The 5,796-nt window shown below is 44.3% G+C and overlaps 1 long non-coding RNA gene across 1 annotated transcript in view; it reads left to right on the top strand.

The window, feature by feature from the left end:
- LOC107195283 overlaps window positions 1-3,285 on the top strand; it is a 10,478-nt gene extending 7,193 nt beyond the window's left edge. The window contains exons 3-4 of the long non-coding RNA XR_003044639.1: window positions 1,649-1,691; window positions 2,306-3,285. This is a non-coding gene — a long non-coding RNA (uncharacterized LOC107195283). The remainder of the gene's footprint in view (window positions 1-1,648; window positions 1,692-2,305) is intronic.
- The last annotated feature ends 2,511 nt before the right edge of the window (window positions 3,286-5,796 follow it).

Here is a 5,796-nt window from a genome sequence, read left to right as displayed (position 1 = left end):
AGTCTCCATGAACAGTTCTCTTGGAGCCCCCCTGTCTGGCTTGGGGAAGAAAACCCCACACTACACGCCTCCAGCAGCTGGTTCTCCTTCGATTATTTCCATCTTTCGAAGGAAAGAATCTGTTGAAGTGTGTCTAGCAGCTTCTCCTTAGAACTTGGGGTGTTCGCGGTTTAGGTAACACTCCAAGGCACCTGGGAAAATCTCATCCAGCCTCCCGTTATCATCGGGCTTTGTTCAGTCACTGGTATGCTGGGAGATCTTTCCGTGTCAGATATCTCTCTTCTGTCATCATTAAAGTTGATTTCATAGCTTGGTATGCTTTAATTGTATCATAATTTACTAACCAATCTTTTATTTTTAAGCACTTAGGTAGTCTCCAGTTTTTTAAAAAGCACCTCCACAATTGTTCACAGAGTTTGTGTAATTCCAGAGTTTTAGCGTCTCTGCAGACCCCTTGGCTCAAACTCCAGTGTCTCTGTCCTCAGTAGGAACATCCCTAAGACCCACCTCGTGTCTGTTCAGGAGAGAGCTAGATGTGGGGTCTGGCTGACGATACCGGCCGCGGTAAATTTGCTTCTGAACATCCGTGTCCCTGTTCCCTTGGAAAATGAGGAAAGGAGGAGGAAGGCTCAAGAGAAGCCATCAGATCTTGTCTCGTTTTGGGAAGTGGCAGAGCCAGGCTGGGAGTGCTACCCGGGCAGAGATGGGCTGAGCATGGCCAGCACAGTTCTTAATAAAAGTCACTGTTGACAAGTCGCAGCTTCGAGAGGAGACACAAACAAAATTTAGCAGGATCTTGAGGGAGTTGAGGGCCCCGGGTTAATAAACTTCCATTTGCCTTCGCTAAGCTCCATGTAAGGGACTCTGCCCTCAAAGACCCGTTTTATATTTTCCTGTGAATTTCCCCAACGCCAGGGGTAGGACTGGTGATGGGAGCTTTGGGTTAGAAGATTAGTAGGCGATAGATATTTTTAAAATAAATTTTCAGGACTGATGAAATACAAAATGCCTGTTCGTCATAGAAAAGTTTCGAAAATTCATCAAAGTACAAAGAAAAAAAATTAAAATGGTCATTATCCAACTCCCCACAGCTAACTGCTGCTACCGTTTTATCTTTCGTCATTTCAGAGATGATTCTGTATGAGCGTGTGCGCATGCACGCGCGCGAGTGTTAGATCAGACGGTGTTCACCTTTTTCGGTTATCGGTATCTATTAATAGTTTTCTGTGATTTCATTTCACCGCATAATGTTTCTTTCCCTTTGATGCGGCATATTCATTTCTCTAGTCCTCTGTAGTTGGATATTTACTTGTGTTTTTTCAGTCTTGCTAAATTTGTAATAAATATCTTGGCCACTAAATCTTTGCCCAAACTCATGACTTTCTTCAGAATAAATTTCTGTTAAGTTCCTGGGTTATGATGGATATGGGGTAGGAGACTGCTCATTACTGAGCCACAGAGATATATACCTATTAAGTAGGAAAAAAAAAAACAAACAACCCAAGTTCAAGCCTCTAGGCTGGGTCCCCATCACGTTCTAACATCTGGGGTCCTTGGAGGAACCTCTGCCTCGCCTGTGCCTCGGGTGGTGCAGCTGCTGATTCTGAGGCTCACGTCCTCTCCCCCACCCCAATCTCTGCCTCCACAGGTGTCTGCTTTTCCCAGACCAGCCAGGAAGGACCATGTGCCAGGTGAGTGTGGTGTTTCTTTATACTGCGCTTTGTTTTACTGCAGATTTCAGGTTGCTTATAAGAATGCATCCAATAAAAGAAAATGCAAACAAATCAGGATCAGGGAAAACAAGCGAATGGAAGATCAGAGCCACGGGAAGGGCGGAGTGGAAACGCTACAGAGGCTGCTGGGTTATTAGCTGTCCTGTAAATTTTAAGTCTGATATTCCTGGCACTGTAAAATGACAGATTCCATCCAATATCTGACTTGTGTTGTGTGTCTGGGACAAGCATGTCACCTTAACGGCAAGTCTTTTCCAGTATAAGCAGTGGATGTTAGCCCAGGGCAGAAATCTATGATTACAGCTGTTTAGGGAATCAAATACTCAGACCTACAAACACAGCCTTGTTATGATTCGGGCTGACCTAGAAAAAACACTGCATTATCTGGAGGAACAAATGAATAGTATGTTCTTCAAATGATCTGCACGGTACTTTTGACACAGAAGGAGAGCGAACAGCTCACTGTTTCAGTCTTTGCCAGGGGCAGTGAGGGGGTGGTGATGGTGGGACGATGGCCCAGGCTCGCCCGGCCTTGTCAAGTTCAAGGTGGCAGCCGCCTTTTCCCTTTACAGGACTTACACCTCATCCATCTGCCCTTGGCCTCCTTGGAGCCCTTTCTCGGTCATCATTATCTTTCTTCAGACATCAGTGACATCGTTGTTTGCCATCAGCCTGTCTGCATTCTCATGTACCTCTATTCTCTCCCTACCCTGGTCTTTAGGGACATGTGAACGCCAAGTGCACTGGCAGAACCCTTGAAGTTATGAGAGCCAGAAACCCAGCTAGAGCGAGTGTAGGACAGACAGAATCTAGGCAGTACCCCACACTGTGGGGAGAGCAGGTGTGCAGCTGGGACTCGGAGCTCCGAGTCACAGAGGGGACCCCAGATGTTGTCAGGAGTCTTTCTTGTCCCTCGTCCCTGTTTCTGGGACTTCCTTCTGTCATACTGACTTCACGTGACCCGAAATAGAATGCCCAAATAGCTCCCACAGCTCACATTACAAATTTTGCCATAGAAAGGGACCGAGGCTCCTTAAATAGAGCCAGTTTGCAAGATCTTTGGGAAAGATTTCGATCGGCCCAGCCTAGTTTGGGGTGGGGCCGAGGGGCTGGGTCTCTGCTTGGGCTGCGGGGAGGGAGAGCGTGAGTCCTACGGAAGACGAGGCCTCGTGGACACACGTTGGAGCTGTCCACTCCAGGAAGAGGAGCAGTCACAGGGTCTTAGTTCCTAGCTCGGAGACCTGTCTGAATGGGAGTGTTTATGCTTAATAAAGCCAGGCCTATCTGGAGGTTCAATGCCAGAAACATCCGGGGACAGGACAGGTATGAGAGGCTGAAAACAAGGTGGTGACCCCACAGCCTTCTCAGAAGAGAGAGCTGGCTGCGACAGGAGGCTGGCAGACCTGGATGTGAAGCTGGAAGTTTCGTTTGGTGCTGTTGGGAAGCTTTTGTTTTGTAGGAAACCAAGTCTCATTGGGACTCTCCCTCCGTTAGGGCTGTCTGCAATAAAGATGACAATAAAAGCATTCAGACTCCATCTGTTGAGCACTTATGTTCCCGTCTCTGTGTGTTTCATCTATCGTTTCATGAATAAACCTGTGAGCTAGATGTTAGGAATTCCTCCTCCCATTTTACTGATGAACAGACAGACAGAGACCCGGGCCCTTAATGGCTGTGCTAAACTGCAGTCATATCTACCAAATCCATGTCCCCAGCAAGAGAATCCGGTAGCGTTTCTGCATCGCTGACCTGCACTCTCCAACACAGCGGCCGTCGCCCACCGGTGGATCCTGAGCACCTGCAGTGTCGTTAGGGTGGCTGTGGACCTGAATTTTTAATTTACACTTAGATTTTAAAACTGAATCAGTAGTATGTTTTTTTCATTAAACACAACTTCATGGCTTTTATAGGACTAAATTTCCCCAAATGGAATTGAAGATATAGTGTCCGAAGTGAGATATACTGTTAAGTGGCAAATACACGCCAGGTTTTGAAGATGTGGCGTGAAAAAAATATATATATTAGTGATTTAAAAATGATTATATGTTTAAATGATAATATTTTTGATGTAGTAGGTTAAACAAGAGGTATCATTAAAATTAATGCATTTCATTTTTTACTTTTTAAAAAAGTATGACTACCAGAATTTATTTTTGAAACCACTTTATCAAGGTATGATTGACATACATATCTCTGTATATATTTAATTAGACATCTTGATGAGTTTACAGATAAGGGTGTACCCATGAAACCATCACCACAATCAAAGCCATAAACTTCCATCACACCCAAGTTTCCTCCCATCCTGCTTTTTAAAAATATATATTTTTTTCTTTTGTGGTAAGAGCATGTAACAAAAGATCTGCCCTTTTAGCAAAAATTTAAGTACACTCTACAATATTGCTAACTACAGGCCCTACGTTGTGCAGTAGCTCTCCAGGGCTTACATCACACCTCCTCCAAGCCCCTGGTAGCCACTGTGCTGCTCCCTAGTGCTATGAATTTGACTATTTTAGATTCTTCATAAAAGTGAGATCATGCAGTATTTGCCCTTCTGTGTCTGGCTTATTTATCTTAGCATAATGTTCTCCAGCTCCATGAATGTCACAAATACCGTGATTTCCTTCTTTCTCGTGGCTGAATAATATCCCATTGTGTGTACATACCACATTTTCTTTATCCATTCACGCACCGATGGACAATTAGGGTGTCTACATCTCTTGGCTGTTGTGAATAATGCTGTAATGAACATGGACGTGCAGATGTGTCTTCAGGATCCTGCACTCAAGAAGACTGTCATCTGCAGAGATGCATTTGCTTCTTTATGATTTGGATGCCTTTTGTCTCTTTGTCTTGCCTAGTTCTGGCTGGACATCAGTACTGTGCGAATAGAAGAGGCATATTTTCCTTCGCCATGAGATTTATAATGCTTTCATGTTGCTACCTAATATATTTTTGTTTCAACATGAAGAACTTGCTTTAGTATTTTTTGTAAGGCAGGTCAAGTAGTGTTGAACTCCCTCTGTTTTTGCTTGTCTGGGAAAATCTTTCTCCTTCATTTTTAAAGGAAAGTTTTACCAGGTGTAATATTCTCGGTTAGCAGTTTTGTTTTTTTTTTCCCAGTACTTTGAATATATCATCCCACCCTCTCCTGGTCTGTGAGGTTTCTGCGGAGTAAGCCACTCATAGTCTCACGGGGGTTCCCTTACATATGACAACTTCTTTCTCTTTTGCTGTTTTCAAAATTTTCTGTCTTTGATATTTAACAATTTAATTATAATGTGTCTCAGTATAGACCTCTTTGAGTTCAACTTATTTGGGGATATTTGGAAATCATGAACGTGGATTTCCATTTCCCTCCCTAGATTTGGAACGTATTCAGCCATTATTTCTTTAAATAAGCTATCTTCTTTCTCTCTTCTCCTCCGGGACTCCAGTTATGCGTGTATTGGTTCTTTCATTGATGTTCTATAAATACCATAGGTTTTCTTCACCCTTTTTCATTCTTTTTTTTTTTAACTTCCTCTGACTACTTTCAGATGACATCTTTGAGTTCACTGGGGTTCTTTATTCTGTTCGATTGAGTCTGATGTTGAAGCTCTATCAAATTTTTCAGTATATTTATTGCAGTCTTCAGTTCCAGGATTTCTGTTTGGTTATTTATGGTTTCTGTGCCTTTGTTGAACTTCTCTTTTTGTGCATACTGTACCGTTTCGCACTTGTCTGATCAGCAAACACTTCGACGTGTCACAATACCAAGGGTTCCCCAAAGGAGGTGGAGAAAGGGGAAGCTCACATACTGTGGGCGGAGGAGTAACCTGATGCAAACAGTACCACAGACCCAGGAGCAACCTGACCTGACAGCAGCCTCGTCCACACAGTGACCCCAAAGCCTGCCCTGCCATCCTTTGGACCAACAGCCCAGGCCACCTGCAGACCCTAGCATCCGGCCCTCCTACCCACAGATCCCACCCATGCACCATGGCTGTGGGCCTGCCCACCGACCCCACCAACCAACTCTCCCAGAATCTCTGATCAGGGTGACTGGTGAAGGTCTTTTCTC

This window comes from Pteropus alecto, unplaced genomic scaffold (genome assembly GCF_000325575.1).
Source record: "Pteropus alecto unplaced genomic scaffold, ASM32557v1 scaffold40, whole genome shotgun sequence".
NCBI lineage: Eukaryota > Metazoa > Chordata > Mammalia > Chiroptera > Pteropodidae > Pteropus > Pteropus alecto.
Note: the sequence above shows the minus strand (reverse complement) of the source record. Positions and strands in the feature narration are given on the sequence as shown.